The sequence below is a fragment of the Zalophus californianus genome, chromosome 2 (genome assembly GCF_009762305.2).
Source record: "Zalophus californianus isolate mZalCal1 chromosome 2, mZalCal1.pri.v2, whole genome shotgun sequence".
NCBI classification, from domain to species: domain Eukaryota; kingdom Metazoa; phylum Chordata; class Mammalia; order Carnivora; family Otariidae; genus Zalophus; species Zalophus californianus.
In genome coordinates this window covers 124,017,568-124,032,668 of record NC_045596.1, presented here as the reverse complement: position 1 = coordinate 124,032,668, position 15,101 = coordinate 124,017,568, and the positions used below count along the sequence as shown (strand labels likewise).

Sequence of the window (15,101 nt, the reverse complement as noted above, 5' to 3'; positions counted from 1 at the left end):
GATCCACGTTGCAACTAACCTTTAAGAAATTACTCACAAGCAGTTTTCAGTGTAGTATCAAAGAATCACATCTGCCATTATCTCTAATGACCATTAAAATGCTCGTCCTTTTTCCAACAACATACCTGTGCAAAGCCAGATTTTCTTCATACACTTGAACCAAAACCTATCACCACACATTGAATGCAGAAGTAGATAGTAAAATCCAGCTGTCTTCTATTAAGTGAGACAATAGACTTGCAAAAATGTGAAACAGTGCCACTCAAGTTTTTGTTTTGGGAAACAGTTATTTTTTTCACAAACATACGCTTTTGTTAACACGTAATAACTTCTTAGTTTTAAATGATTTAAAATGAATATTAGTTTTAATCTAATACGGTAAATAGCATTAGATCTAACTTACATAAACAAAAGTTTTTTGGCATCCTCAGTACATTTTAAGAATGGAAAGGTGTCCTAAGACCCAAAAGCTGAGAATTGCTGATCTCTTTTATTCTGTACACCCTTTGGAGGTTAATGAAAAAAGAAGTTATTATTTTATGTTAGCCTCCCTGAATATTATGCTGAGGAGGGAGTACCCTATTCAGATAAGAAAAATGGTTCTCATCTAGTTAATTTTTCAAGCTGATAGAAGTGAGTAATGGCTGTGAAGTGTGTGTTGTCCTCCGTGGGCATCCTGTGAGAGCAGTGACGAAAGCCATCTGTCTGTTAATCATTTCTAGTGAGTGGATTGCCTGGCCACCCAACTGTAAAGTAAATTATGACAGAAGCTGAATGTAGAGCTTTGAGGATGGACACTGGACCTGGTTGGGTCATATAGATTGGAGTTTCCCTGTCAGCTAGGACACAAACAAAACTGTGACCTTGGTGAGTCACAACTTCTCTGGGCCTCAGTTTCTTCATAAAAAGTGAACATGTTGAATTCTGTGCTCTTAGAGGTCTGCCAGCCAAACTATTGTCTGTGAAGTTTCCTTGGAGTTCTGTATGTTAAAAATCAAAATAGAGTATCCTTTAACAGATTTGCTAATCTGGTTTCAAGTATATTTGAATCACAGGTGTAGCTCTCTAGTTTCCAGGGTGTTCCGGATAGAAAAATGTCATTTTCATTTATCATTTGAAAGTCAGGGGTGAGTTATTTTACTTTGAAAAGCAGAGTTTTTTTTATCAAGTCTTTTATAAAATTTGATACAATGAATTTCTCGTTCTTTTAATTTACACTCTTCCTTTTGAGAGCAGTGTTTTTCTGTTGACACAACATTGATGTTTATGGCGATGGTCATAGTCACTTTGATAGCATCATAACAGTGCTAACATTGACTTAGACCTTTGAATATAAAGTTCACTGTTTCAAAGGGCATATTCTGGTAGGCTTCAAGACGGGTAATCAGGTATTTATCTTAATTGTGCTGCATTTTTTTTCCATGATAGAAGGAAACAATTTGGTAAATCACCTATAGTTGTTTTTTATTTTTCAATTGTCCCTAGAGTTTTTTAAAACTCACCTCCTGTAATAAAGCAACTTTATTAGCAAACTTCCTGAGTAAACCATTGAGTTCTGAATATTCTCTGTGTAATGCAAAGTATGAAAGAGTGATGATTGGGGGGGTGTGGAATTGGATTAATTATTGGTGCTTACTTTTATAAAATCATTAAGAATTACTGAGGTCAGGGGCTCCTGGGTGGCTCAGTCGTTAAGCGTCTGCCTTCGGCTCAGGTCATGATCCCAGAGTCCTGGGATCAAGCCCTGCATCGTGCTCCCTGCTCCGCGGGAAGCCTGCTTCTCCCTCTCCCACTCCCCCTGCTTCTGTTCCCTCTCTCGCTGTGTCTCTCTCTGTCAAATAAATAAATAAAATCTTAAAAAAAAAAAAGAATTACTGAGGTCATTTGGAATTGAAAACATGAAACTTTCTTTTTCTTATTATTTGTCTCACAATATTGATTTTTGAAATTGCTAGTGTACCTAGAATTTTTCCCGGTTAGTATTCTAAATAATATTTTTAGAAATGATTTTTCAATGAGACTTGCTTCTCATGATTCATTCACTTCCATTCAGTTATGGTATTTTTGGTGAGAGTAGTGATAATTTTGTTGAAAATAAAAAAAAAACCCTTAGTGCTTTTTAATGAATTAAATCACTATGTACAGTGCAGCTTGATAAATTTTGCTTTTAACATTCCAAGTGTCCTAGGTATATATGTCAATGTGTCCACCTTTTATTACCTAAAGTATTAGTATACTTAGAACTGTTCACTTCATACTTAAAAAATGGAGATAAGAGCCCTGGTTTCAGTTAAATAAACTCAAATTATTCAACGTCAGGCTGTTTGCCTGCACAGCAGTGTTGTGCTAAAACTAGGACCTGGAGGTGTAGCATTTATGGATTTGATGCCTTTTGCACTATTGAAATTCTGGATGTGTCTGACCTTTTCTATACTTGTAATGTTTAGAGTAATACCAGATGTTATGATGATCACAAGTAATTTAGGAGTAACACTTCACTTCCCCTGATGCTTTGATGTCATTAATTTTTTTCTCCAAAATATTTTTTCCACGCTTTCAACTGTTGGCTTTAGCTTCATGCTACTCATCTACTGATAAAATTTCAGTTCTCCTGCCAAATAATGTATCATTTTCTTTCATTTACTAAATTCAAATCAAGACAAAAATATTTGCTTCATTATTAAATTTAAATATAGCCATTAAATTGTATATTGTTGTGGACTGCATTCCAAAGTTTATTAGTGAAAACCCAGGAAATATAAGTATGTTACATGTATAGGTCATCTTAAATTTTAGAATTTCTAGTTTTAAACTTGTCAAGTATAGGCTTTGTTTTCAGTTTTGAGAGTTTTATTTTGTTCTTTATATAGTAAAGGAATGATGAAGTTAAAATGTAATTACATATAAGCACCTGTTACTTAATTGATGCCTGGAAACCTCTGGATTTTTGATTGTCAGTGGTAAGGCCCAGGCTAAAATTTCTTTGTAGAAAAGAGGTAGAAATTCCTTGTATTTATGCAAGAAATAGAAAACCCTAGTATAAGGAAGGAAAGAGAACAAACACAAAGTAATTTGAATACTTAAAAATTCCCTAGGGGGAGAGAGTGAGCTAATAACTGTGACCTGAATTCACAACTGCAGCTGTGACTTAATTTTATCAATGAGGACTCCTTCATTGGCATGTATCCTCACCTTATAGATGAGGAATTGTTGAGACATAGAAACAAAAAAAATTGTAATCTAAAATAAAATGAAATAAGGTTTATAATGGGCAAAGTCAACTTTGGGTATTCTGATGGTAGAAGATTATCTAGGCAAGTTTTGGAAAATGGAGAGTTGGGGTGGTGGTGGTCAGAACTGATATTTATCCTTAGTCTTAAAATTTTTGCAGGGAGTAAGAGTGGTCATTTTCTGATGGAGGGAGTTACATGAGCCAAACTTGGAGATGGGCAGAAAACACCGAATATGGTCCGGCTGTACGGCTGACTGCGACACACAGGGAGTTGGGGGGAGAAGGCCTGGAAGAGGTTAGTTAGTTGGAACTCGAAGGGAGTGGAACTTGAAAGTCACACTAAGAAATTTGTACTTAATTTGGGAGGTAATGAGGAACTATTGAAATGTTGGAGCAGGGAAGTGGCATGAGCTGAAGTGCACTTTGGAAAAACCTTAATTAGGCAGTGGTTGTGGGGTGGAGCCTTGTTAAGAAGTTATTGCAACAGTACAGGGGGATGGGAACTTGACTCTGTCCGGTAATGAAAAAAAGGGGACAGATGTGAGGTATTACAGAAGAAGCCCTTGTAGGAGTTGATTTCTGTATAAATTTTTTTATTTTTTAAATAATCGCAAACTTAAAAAAATTAAGTCCATTATGAAGAATTATAAAGAAGGTCATTCTCTCACATAGCCACAATATAGCCATTAAAATCAAGAAATTAACATTAAGTTACTTGCTTTAGACCCATCTTGTACTTTTTCTGCCCCAGTCCTGGAGTCATCTGCTTTTCCAAGGACCGCCTCCATTCCCGCAGATACTCTCCTGCCTACGATTGGGGTCTAACTCTTGTTCTGGGTCACAGGGCCACATTCCCCCAACAGATGCCCTCCTTATTCCCCTCCAGCACTGACCCCCCCGCTCCCCCGCTGGGCTATCCTCTCCCTGCTTGGGTTCTGATACTCTGCACTAGACCTTGTGTACACATGGACACATGAATACCCCTCCCCACCCTGCATTAGGCATCAGAGCTACCCTTGGGCTTGGTGTCCCACTGTGGGCCATGACTGCTGTCCACACCCTATGCTCTACTGTGAATCTCTACTTTGCTATGTCTTGCCTAATGGTTTTAGGACTGAAGTGTGATGGAAGAGAAGGGAGAGCACTTGATACTTCCGTAGAAATGGAGGGAGGGTCAAGTATGTGGAAAATCAGTGAAAACTCAGCATGTTGTAAGTTTAACTGTCATGGATATGGTGAGCAAGAAGAGAAATGGAGAGGTCAAGAAGAATATTAGCCTTGGAGAAGAAGTGATGATTTATCTTGGATACATGAGTTTTTAGTTCCAGACTACCTCTGACTGGAAGAGTTCTCTCTCTGTAGGCAGAAATGTTGATCTGGAGATGTAGGAGGCCTCTTCCTAGAAGTGGCAGTTGAGGGGGGTCAGTGTGAGTGCTGTTGCCCATCGAGAAACTATATATATGACTCAGGTGTAGTTTAAAGTGTATTCTGGAGGCACCTGGGTGGCTCAGTCATTAAGCATCTGCCTTCGGCTCAGGTCATGATCCCAGGGCCCTGGGATCGAGCCCCGCATCGGGCTCCCTGCTCTTCGGGAAGCTTGCTTCTCCCTCTCCCACTCCCCCTTCTTATGTTCCCTCTCTCGCTGTGTCTCTCTCTGTCAAATAAATAAATAAAATCTTTGAAAAAAAACAAAGTGCATTTTGCTAGGAATTTGGAGGAACAGAACACCATTTAGGAGATGAGCAACATATCCTAATAAAGGAGACAGGGAGTTGTTTAGAGAATCAACATAGTGCCAAGTCATGGATGCCAAGGGGAAGAATCAGGTAGTCTTAGATTTTCCAAATTAGAAGGGCTCTAAGGCTATCTATAAATCCAGCCCTAAAACTAAGGTCCAGAGAGATTACATGCCTTTTCCAGGATCCTACAAAGCAGTTGGTAACAGAGCTGGGAGTAGATCCTGCCCTTTTGTCTATTACATTATCCTTTCCTTCGGTAGGAGGTGGTGGTTCAAAACCTGATGATGGGGTGAGGACCGGAAATTGGACTGAATAGTTGGTGCTGGTGATTTTTCAAGAAGGAATTCTGTAGAGTGGTGGGAATGGGAATCAGACTGTGATTGGCTAATGAGTAAGTTAAGGAAGAGGAGAGACTTGGGGGATGCGGGCACAGTGTTTACCCTTGGGAGGCATCTGTTCAGTGGTAAAGAGAAAGGGTGAGAGAGGAGATTGTAGCACAAAGGAGCCGCAGGATCAGAGTAAGGATTGTGCTGGACAGTAAGCTCTGAAGAGGGTGGCGGAGGAGACTGTGCCCTGACTGAGCTGCAAGGTGTAAGAGGGAGGGCAGATGACAGACGGCGGCAGTGTCCTGGGATGCTGAGAATAAAAGGGAGACTGCAGGTAGCCACAGGGTCAGATATTTAACTGCCCCATTGAACCAGCGCATGTAAGCAGTTACTGGCAGCCAGCATCACTGTTTTTACAGATACGGAAACTGAGGCCTAGAAGGTATATGTGATTTGCCTAAGGCACATAGCAAAGGTAAATGAAGAAACAAAAACTTGAGATAGAGAAGAAAACTGAATGTCCTAACAAAAAAATAGAGAGATGGATCTTTTAAAAACATAAATCAGATTATGTGGCTGATGTAAAGCCCTCTGGCTGCTTCTCATTGTAAGCGGCATAAAGTAAACTAATCGAGGGCCTGAAAAGCACTGAAATATCAGACCTCTGACTACTTTATTTAGTGTCTGTTTTTTTCCTTGCTCAGTCCCCACACTGACTGACCTTTCTGTGGCTCAGACCAGCCAAGCCCCTTTCCCTCTGGGGGCCTCTCTACTTAGTGTTCTCCCTGCCAAGAAGGCTCTGCCTCCAAATTTTGGTTGTCTACCCCTTCTTGTCACTTGGCGTTAGCTCAGATGTCACCGTCTCAGAGGCCTTCCCTGACATCCTATTTAAAGTGGTGCCACCCCCGCCCCAACCTTCTAACAACACATCACCTGCTTTTGTTGTCTTCATAGTGCATACCTATCAGAAGTTATCTGTTTACTTGGCTTCCTCCAATTAAAATGTAAACTTCCTGAGAGCAGGGCCCTTAGCTGTCCTGTTTACCGGTACATTTGCCATACCTAAAACAGTGCCAGGTGCATTGTTAATGTTCAGTATTCAGTAAATCCCCACTGAACGAACGAATGAATTGCTTAGCAGAACAACTTGGGGCAGGCATATATCTAGAATGACTAAGTGTTGGTGGTTATGGAAGACTAATACAATTACTGTCAAATAACAGAGTTCTGTGGAGGTTAGCAAACAATTGTGGTGACCTCTGTCAGCATATTTTTAAGGATGTTCACAAAAATAATCAACATGCTATTCTTGTTTTTTTTCTAATCTCAACATAATAAAGTAGTTCGTAATGATGTTTTACAATCTATATGGTGACACAGTCTTTATTTTGAGGTCGTTTATCTTTAATTTGCAAACAGTAAAATTCACTCTTTTGGGTGTGCAGTTCTAGAAGTTTTACCAAGTGTACAGTCTTGTAACCACCACCCACTCAAGATAAGAACAGTTGTGTCACCCACTGAAATTCCCTTGTGTTGTCCCTTCTCAGTCAACCCCTCTCTTCATTCCCAAACCCTAGCAACCATTTATGTTCCCCATCTTTGTAGAATTGTTTTTTCTAGGTTGTCATATAAATGGAATTAAATTTTTTATAGCCTTTTAATTCTGGCTTCTCTTATCTAGCATAATGTACTTGACGTTCATCCGTGTTTTTGCATGTATTATTTCTTTTTAGTGGCCGAGTAGTATTCCATTTATGGCTATGCCACAGTTTGTTCATCCATTCACCTGTTGTTTCCAGTTTTTGCTGTTACAAATAAAGCTGCTGTGAATATTCACATACAAATTTCTGTATGAACATATGCTTCATTTTTCTTCAGTAAATACCTCTAGGTGAAATGACTAGGTCATATGGTAGGTATAGGTTTAATTTTTAAGAAACTGTCCAGCTGTTTTCCGAAGTGGTTGTACTGTTTTACAACTCTACCAGCAGTGTGCAAGAGCTCTGGTTCCATTACATCCTTGCCCACACTTGAGAGAGACCATCTTTTTAATTTTAGACATTATGATAGCTGTGTAATGATAACTCATTGTCATATTAAGGCATTTTTCTAATGCCTGAATGATACTGAACATTTTTTCATGTGCTTCCTTGCCATTCATAGGCCTCCTTCTCATGCCTGTTAACTCTTTTGCCCATTTTTATTGGGTGGTTTTCTTCTTCTTGAGTTCTGTTATCAGTGGATATTAATGTGAACTTTTTGACAGAAGACCTAGAACCAAGAGAAAGGTAGCTATTTAAATTTCAGGGGGAGAAATAATAGACGGTTTTCACATTATTTAGTACCTACTGTGTTCTTAATGCAGTGAACAAACCACATGTCTTCCCTGTATTCCCCTCTAGCTGGGGGGATGACTCACATGAGTTTATACAGCTTTTTTTTTTTTTTTTTTGGTTCTGTAATTATGTGTTTGATTGCATGATGCAGATAAGAACTGTTTCCAAAGATTAGAAAAGAAAGACTTCTGTGTGGGCTGGAATAGCCAAGGAAAGCTTCATAAAGGAGGTGAATTTCAGTTGACATTTGAAGATTGGTGGTATTTGGTAGGGAGTAGAGAGTTATCAGAGGAATAAGCAACAGCACAGGCCAGGTGTTCGGACAGAGGACAAATGAAGCCTGCTTGGGTGGTTTAATGATATTTAGAGAAAACTAGATTATAGATTTCTATGAGTGCCAAAAAGAAGTGTGTGGCACGTTTAATATGTCATTATTAAACATTCTCATAACCTAAAAAGTGACAGAAAAGGGTAGAAAGGTAAATATGGTAAGGGAGATAAGAAATAGTGACTGAAACGAAAAAAAGCAATTGAAAGGCTATCATACTGGTAATTCAAGCTAAAAGGATAAGTGCCTGAGTTGTCAGAATGTGGGCAAGGGGTGGGAGTTAGAGTTTGAAGGAAGAAATAATTGAATGCCAAATATCAGACCCAAAGCCTGTTCCTTTCCACTATACCACTAAGTCATATATGCTAACAGCCCCACAAAAAGTAGATTGCCGCAGGGTATAAGGAATAAAAATAGTAATGAGAAAATTTGAGCATAATTATGACTCTAAGAGAAAAGGAATGAAATAATTTTATTTGGATAAAGGTAAAACCTGATAATTTTGATACCAAAATAAAGTACTTTTTATTAGACTGGGGGAGAAAAATACCCCTGGGAAATGGAAACAGGAAGAGCCGACTCCTGGTTTGACAAAGTTGGAAAGCAAAAAATGATGTAAATGAATCAGAAATGTCAATTTATGGAACTCAGACGTGTACACATGTATATAAATGAACAGAATCCTAGCTTGCTTGGAAGGCCATTTCTTGTGTCCTCAAGTAACTGGTGTTTGAATTAACAGTGCTCTTTCCAAAACTGGAAATGTGCTCATTTTCTTCCATCACATGTTAGAGTTTGTATTTACTTAATAAATATTTTTCTGATAAGTTTGAGAAGAGACTCCGAGGGCAAAGTTTGGGAGTGTAGAGATTTTAAATGGGAGCAGATATTCTTTAAATTTACACCAATTTAGATTCTCCCTGTAGTTTTGAAATGGAAATTATGTTCAGAGCAGCTTTTGTTCTTGAAACTAAGGTAACATGGAAGAATATATGGTCCCACAATACAAAGTATTTTTTTTCTCTGTTTCTCCATCATTTTCAGACCCAACTGAGGTAAATGTACATGTGAGGTATTCCTTTGAGACTTCTGGAAGCATTTGAGTTTTCTGTATGTGGCAGAAATATGATAATTTTGTTGACATATACCCTGTATTTTGGACTTGGTTGCTATGATTCAGGTGAAAACAGCACTTTCCCCCCTCCTAAATAGTGTTTTTTAGCAACCTGAAGAAACTGACAGATGGGTTACTGAGTAGAGGAAGGAGAGGTTATAAGCACAATAACCTTTCCTAGTGAAAATCTAGAGCTAAGAACTCTTATATAACTTCTGAAACCACTCCATGGAAAGGTCTTAGGTGTCTATTAGCAGGTACCCCTTACTTTTAAGTTAATGTTCATTTAAACGCTAAAGATTTTTATAACAGAGTATAACTGCGTGAATTGCACATTTGTTGAAGGATGAATTTGTTGCCAGTACCTGAGAATGGAAGAAATAAAAACCAAAAATCTAACTGTGAAAATGGCCTAGCCTCTATGATTTCATAACATGGATGAAATACGCTTTTTTTTTGTTTTAAATTTTAACTCTTGCCAATTTACTGTGGCAGAAATAATCAAATCTAGTATTATGAGGGTTATAAGGAGAATAGACCTAAAACAAGTTTTAAAAAATCAAATGTTGCTTTAACAGGGAAAATTACTAAATTTCTATGAATGTGTCAGAGTCTGTATACAGCCTTTCTCCTCCACACATGTAAATGATATTGTGCATGCTGACCTGAGTTATTCAAGGCTTTTAATCAATGAGGAATGATCAAAGTTTGCCATACTATTTTTAGCATTGATGCTTCAGTTGCTTGGCTTTAAAAGGAGGTGCTCTTCCCTGGTCATTAGCTCAGGAGAGAGAAGAAAGACTATTACAAGACGGAAGAAAGGGAGATTTTTCAAAGAGGAATGTACTGCCACCTATAAATAACTAATACCAGTTCTATTTACTGAACTCCGTGGATCTGTAACAACAATGGCACTTAACCCGAAAAAGTTTTGGAGATGGATGGTGGTGATGGTTGCACAACAGTGTGAATGTACTTCATGCCACTGAACAATGTACTTAAAAATGGTGAAAATAGTATATTTTATGTATGTAAATTTTATAGCAAATAAAGTAGCACTTTATCTTGACAAAAATGGGGGTGCCCTGCATTGATGAAAGATACTGAGGTGTACTGGAAGTCCACTGTGTGAGCCCCTGAGAGTAAAGACTAAGCAGGGACCATATACTTAGCTTTGACTCTTCTGCACTAATAAGTACAGTGTCATATATGTACTGTGTTCAGTACTGATTTTCATTCAGCAAGCATTTATTAGTACCAAATACTCTTTGGAGAACACAGGGAGAGAATTCTTAGAAATTAATACTAATTTCATTTGTAAAATTGTATGGTGGTCATAAGTGAATTTAATGTAATTGGTCAGAACTCTTGGTTTGTAAACAGCACAGGAAACCATCTCCTACTAGCTTAAATAAAACGGAATCTCTTGGCTCACAAAATGGGAGAAGTTCAAGGGGTAAACCTCAGGCTTGGCTAGATCCCAGGTTTCAAATGGTGGTGTCATAAGTTTCTTTGTCTTTCCATCCATTGCAGCTTTTCTCTTTTCATTCAACTTTGTTTTTAGAAGCTATGGCCAGCATCACTCCGTGCTTTCATTTTCATTAGATTTTGATTCTGGCAAAAGGATCAGCCCTTTTCTCGATGGATTATGATTGGCCTGGCTTGGGTCTTACAACTAGCCTGGAGTAGAAATAGTATGGGTGTGTGTATGTGTGTATGTGGGTGGGAGGAGGTGCTTGGCTGCACCCAGCCCAGTGGGCTAAGTAAGAACACGGGAAGATGGTTCTTTAGTGTCCTAGGCAAACAAACACTGTCCTCTACATCAAGAAGTTCAAAACCGATCATATAGTCAATTACTAATTATCCTTTAATTAGAAGCGTTAACCACAATGCTTGACTCTCTAAGTATTTTCATTAATAAGACTTTACTAATATTGAGGTAAACTATATAGTAGTATTGAGAACTTGTAGAGAACAGAAAATTGATGCTTGGAAAGGGCAAGGTGACTTTTCTTTTTAGAGGGAGAGCTCTGATAATCTCTTTTGTGGAGTACACTTACAGATGCTTTAATGATGAGAAAATTTAGTAGTAACCAGAATGTGTTCCAAGAGCAGTACACTGCAGATTCAGTCTCATTCTCTGATACATAGGGAAAATCAGCATTAATATACCTCTAAAAGGTTTATTGAATTGACCCCATTAATAAATATGGCCCTAGGCCATCCAGAGCTGGTTATCATTGCCTACTTCAGAGCACCTAAGAAGTCTCTATTATATATTATTTTCTTTGGCCTGTTGATTGAGAGTCTCTGCCGTTCTTGGTGGAAATGATGTTTTCTTATGTGGGAGGATTACTAACAAAATGAACTTAGACCTAAGTTCAAATACATGCATATTTACACACATAATTTTGCATATGGCTTCAGAAGATTCATGGAGCAGTTTATGAACCCCTAGGCTCCAGGTTAAGAACCACTTATCTTGGTCATTGTTAAAATATAATTAGAGAACAACAGAAAAAGGAACATAGTGGTCAACTACCAAGAAAACATTTATAGTTGAAAATGCCGTTAGAATTGTTTGCTCGACAGTAGTGCTAGGTTATACAGTCGGTCACCACATCTCCTAACGTGGTAAATATTTATGCAAGACGGCTATTTGGGCAAAAGAATCCCATGAAATAGGGAGTGCTGAGAGGCCTGTATAAACAAGCCAGCGTTATCAGTTGATCTGATTAGTTGATAGCTGATAAATTGAAAAAGATAAGGATCAATAAGCTTCCAGATATTGTAGGTACAGATAGTGTCGTTTGGGAAGGGTATAATTGGAAGTTAGAATGGTCTTGGTAACTTGGAGAAAATATACAAAATGAATATGTAGGAAAATGATGGTGGATAGTGAGGCCAACGTTGGGATTACACGGTCTACTTACTTATTATATGTCTTTAGGCAAATTACCTAACCTCTCTCACAGTGAGTTTCCATCTTTAAAATAGTGACAATAATAGTCCTTACCCTTAGGGCTGTTGGGAAATTGATCTGAGGTAATCCATGTAAAATAAAGTGCTGGCATATAGTGACGGCTCAGTGAAAATAAAATCTTAGTTCTTATTGTTAATTTTTATTATTAGTTTCGATTAGAATTGATATAAAGGAATAGGAACACATAGGAGCTACATGGGTAAATAATTGCTCATAAGAAAGTATGACCTAAGAAATTCCATTGTGAGAAGAATTAGCAATGTAGATTTAATAGATTCAACCACAGAACTAACATTATTTTAGAGAGGAAATCCTTCCAATTCTTTGTGCCCTCATGAGATCCTTAATTGAGAACTCTATTCTTTTCTGAATTCCAAAAATAGAGATGATTATGAAGATAGTTTAGACTAGGGATTCTCAACTCTTTTTTAGAGCAATACAAATGAAGATTCATATTCGCATATATCACATACTCAATGGCAGATTTGATTTAAAAGCCTTGTGTGAGTATGTGTGTGTGGGCGGTAGAGCAGATAGCACCATGAGCTTTTTGTTTGTGTGGTATTCATAAAAAATCAGTGCTCGGCATAAAAATATTATTCACTAAGGATTCCTTGTTATGAGCTGTTGCATAGATAATATAGGCTGCATGGTAATATACAGTAATGGTTTTAACTTCCACCTCTTCTGCCAGTGAAAACACGAGAATGCAGACAAGTAAGTGGCTTTATTACGAGAATCATGAACCTGTTTTGTTTCTGTTTTGAAAGTAATTTATGAACATCGATATCATTTTTATTATTAACAAATTACTTGGCATACAGCTCACAGATGATCATGCACTATTACATAGCACTCTGATTTAGAGGACAGCCTGAGACATCAGTAAAAATGTCCAGACCCTTCCTCCTCCTCCACACAGTTAAAATTACTAAGTATAATAGTGCTATTCAAATATAAAACTGTTAAGATGATGATACCAAATATATAGTTGCTCTTTCTTTGGGCCAACAATAAAACAGGAAGCCCTGTTAGGGATTTAGATCAGTGATGAAAAATCTGCTGAGTTTATATTGAACATTGATCTAGAATTATTGTTCAGGGAAGGCCCGTGACAGCTCTCACTCTCTGGGTTTTAAAGGTGAGGATGATTTTCATGTTTGAGATGTTTTTGATGTGGCTGTAACTAGAATAGAAGTGCTTAGATTATGCCTTTTCCTCAGATTGAGGAATTCTGGTGTAATAAGTCAGCATATGTTGCTGTCTGGCCTAAAAACTGCTTAAGGATTAAAAAACATATTATGTAAAACCATCTATAGTATCAAATCGCTACAGTTCCACTCTGCTTAAGATTTAATGCCAACACCATACACCAGATAATTTCCAGATGTATTAAAGAGAAAGTCAGTCAAGGAAAACGTTCAGTTGAAGGCATATCTGACTCCAGATAGAGAAGTGCTTTATCAGACTAGAGCAGAGGAAGAAAGTACATACACCTAAATCTCAAAAATCTTGACTGTGTAAAAATTCTAGATGCCTATATGCCAAATAAAATTAAGATGAAGATGGGAAATGGTGATTAGGTTAACTCTATTAAGAGTAATAGAAATCAATGAGAAGACCATGAAGACTTCCAGTAGGGGTGGGGAAAAAAAAAAACAGGCAAAGAACATGGATAGACAGCTCATAGAATAGCAAATACAGATGGAGTGTATGAACTTCTAAATTGTTTAGTTATGCTAGTAAATAGAGACAAATAGAAGCAACAGTTAGATAGCACTTTTCATCTATCAGATTTTCAGAGAGGAGAACAACTTGACGGATGGATGGGTGGATGCCACTGTGGAAAGATGCCAATGAGGAGTATAAATAGAGACAAGTAATGTGACAGCATATACCATCAGAAGTAGTGTAATATGATTTTGGTGCATGAACTCCCCAGCCAGATGGATCTGAGCTTTACCACGTATTGGCTGTGTGACCTTGGGCAAGTTACTTAACCTCTCTGTGCCTCAGTTTTCCCAACTGTAAAATGGAGACAATGATAGAATTTACCAACTATTATAAGGGCTTATTGAGTTAGTAAATGTGAACTGCTTAGAAGAGTTCTTGGTCTGTGGTAATCCCTACATGAGTGTATTTTCTTTATTGTTACTGTCATCATTGCATGTAGGTACCTCAAAAGGTCCAGTTTCTAGGACTGTATCATAAGGAAATTATTTTACATGTGGACAGAGATTCATGTGTATTGGTGTTCACTTTAGCATAACTTATAAAATTTTAAATAGTTTTTTTAATGGATTGATACATTTATTTTGAATATTACCGTGTAATATATGCAGTCATTTCTATAGAGAAAATTTAATAGCATGGGAAATCATTAAAATCTAATATTTTTCATTTAACATTATATATGCAACTGTATTTACAGAATTTAGTCATATTTATGTGTGTGTCTATTTTGTTCTCAGTGGAAATAAATGTGTGTATTTCATTCTCAGTGGAATGGAAATTGCCTTAAAATCATTAGTGGTTATCTCCGAGTAATAGGATTACTGCTTTGCTAATTTTTCTTTCTTGTATTTACCAAAGTTTTTACAATGAGAACGTATTATGTCTACAATAAATTATTAAAAGAGTGCCAGATAGGATTTCATTTGAAGATACAGTAAATCTCTCACATAGAAGAACAAGATCATCTTTGCCTCCAGGTGGCACTACCATTTTCTCAGAGAAGTAAAGAATTCTGGGCTGATGGGCATTTTGTTTCCTTAGGATCTGTGCTTGAGGGTTATGTTTGCCTTGCTTTCCAGACCAGGTCTAAAAGAGGGAGGACTGTGTGGGCCTTGCCCTTGCCTCTCAGAATGTTACTTTGCCTTTTGCAGGTTCTGCCTGCTTCTAGATTCTTTAAGGTTGTAGGACTATTTGTTGTAATATCTATTAAAATTACTTGAGAGTAAATTAAATTGTTATGTTTATAATTATCTGAATGAAGCAGGCATGATGAATACAGCAAGGTTTTCATAATTTAGTTTATTTCCTA

General features: G+C 37.5%; 1 protein-coding gene across 4 annotated transcripts in view; it reads left to right on the top strand.

The window, feature by feature from the left end:
• The window catches only part of NR3C2 (nuclear receptor subfamily 3 group C member 2), a 332,631-nt gene that overhangs the window by 12,408 nt on the left and 305,122 nt on the right, over nt 1–15,101 (top strand). The gene's annotated exons all lie outside the window — the stretch shown is intronic.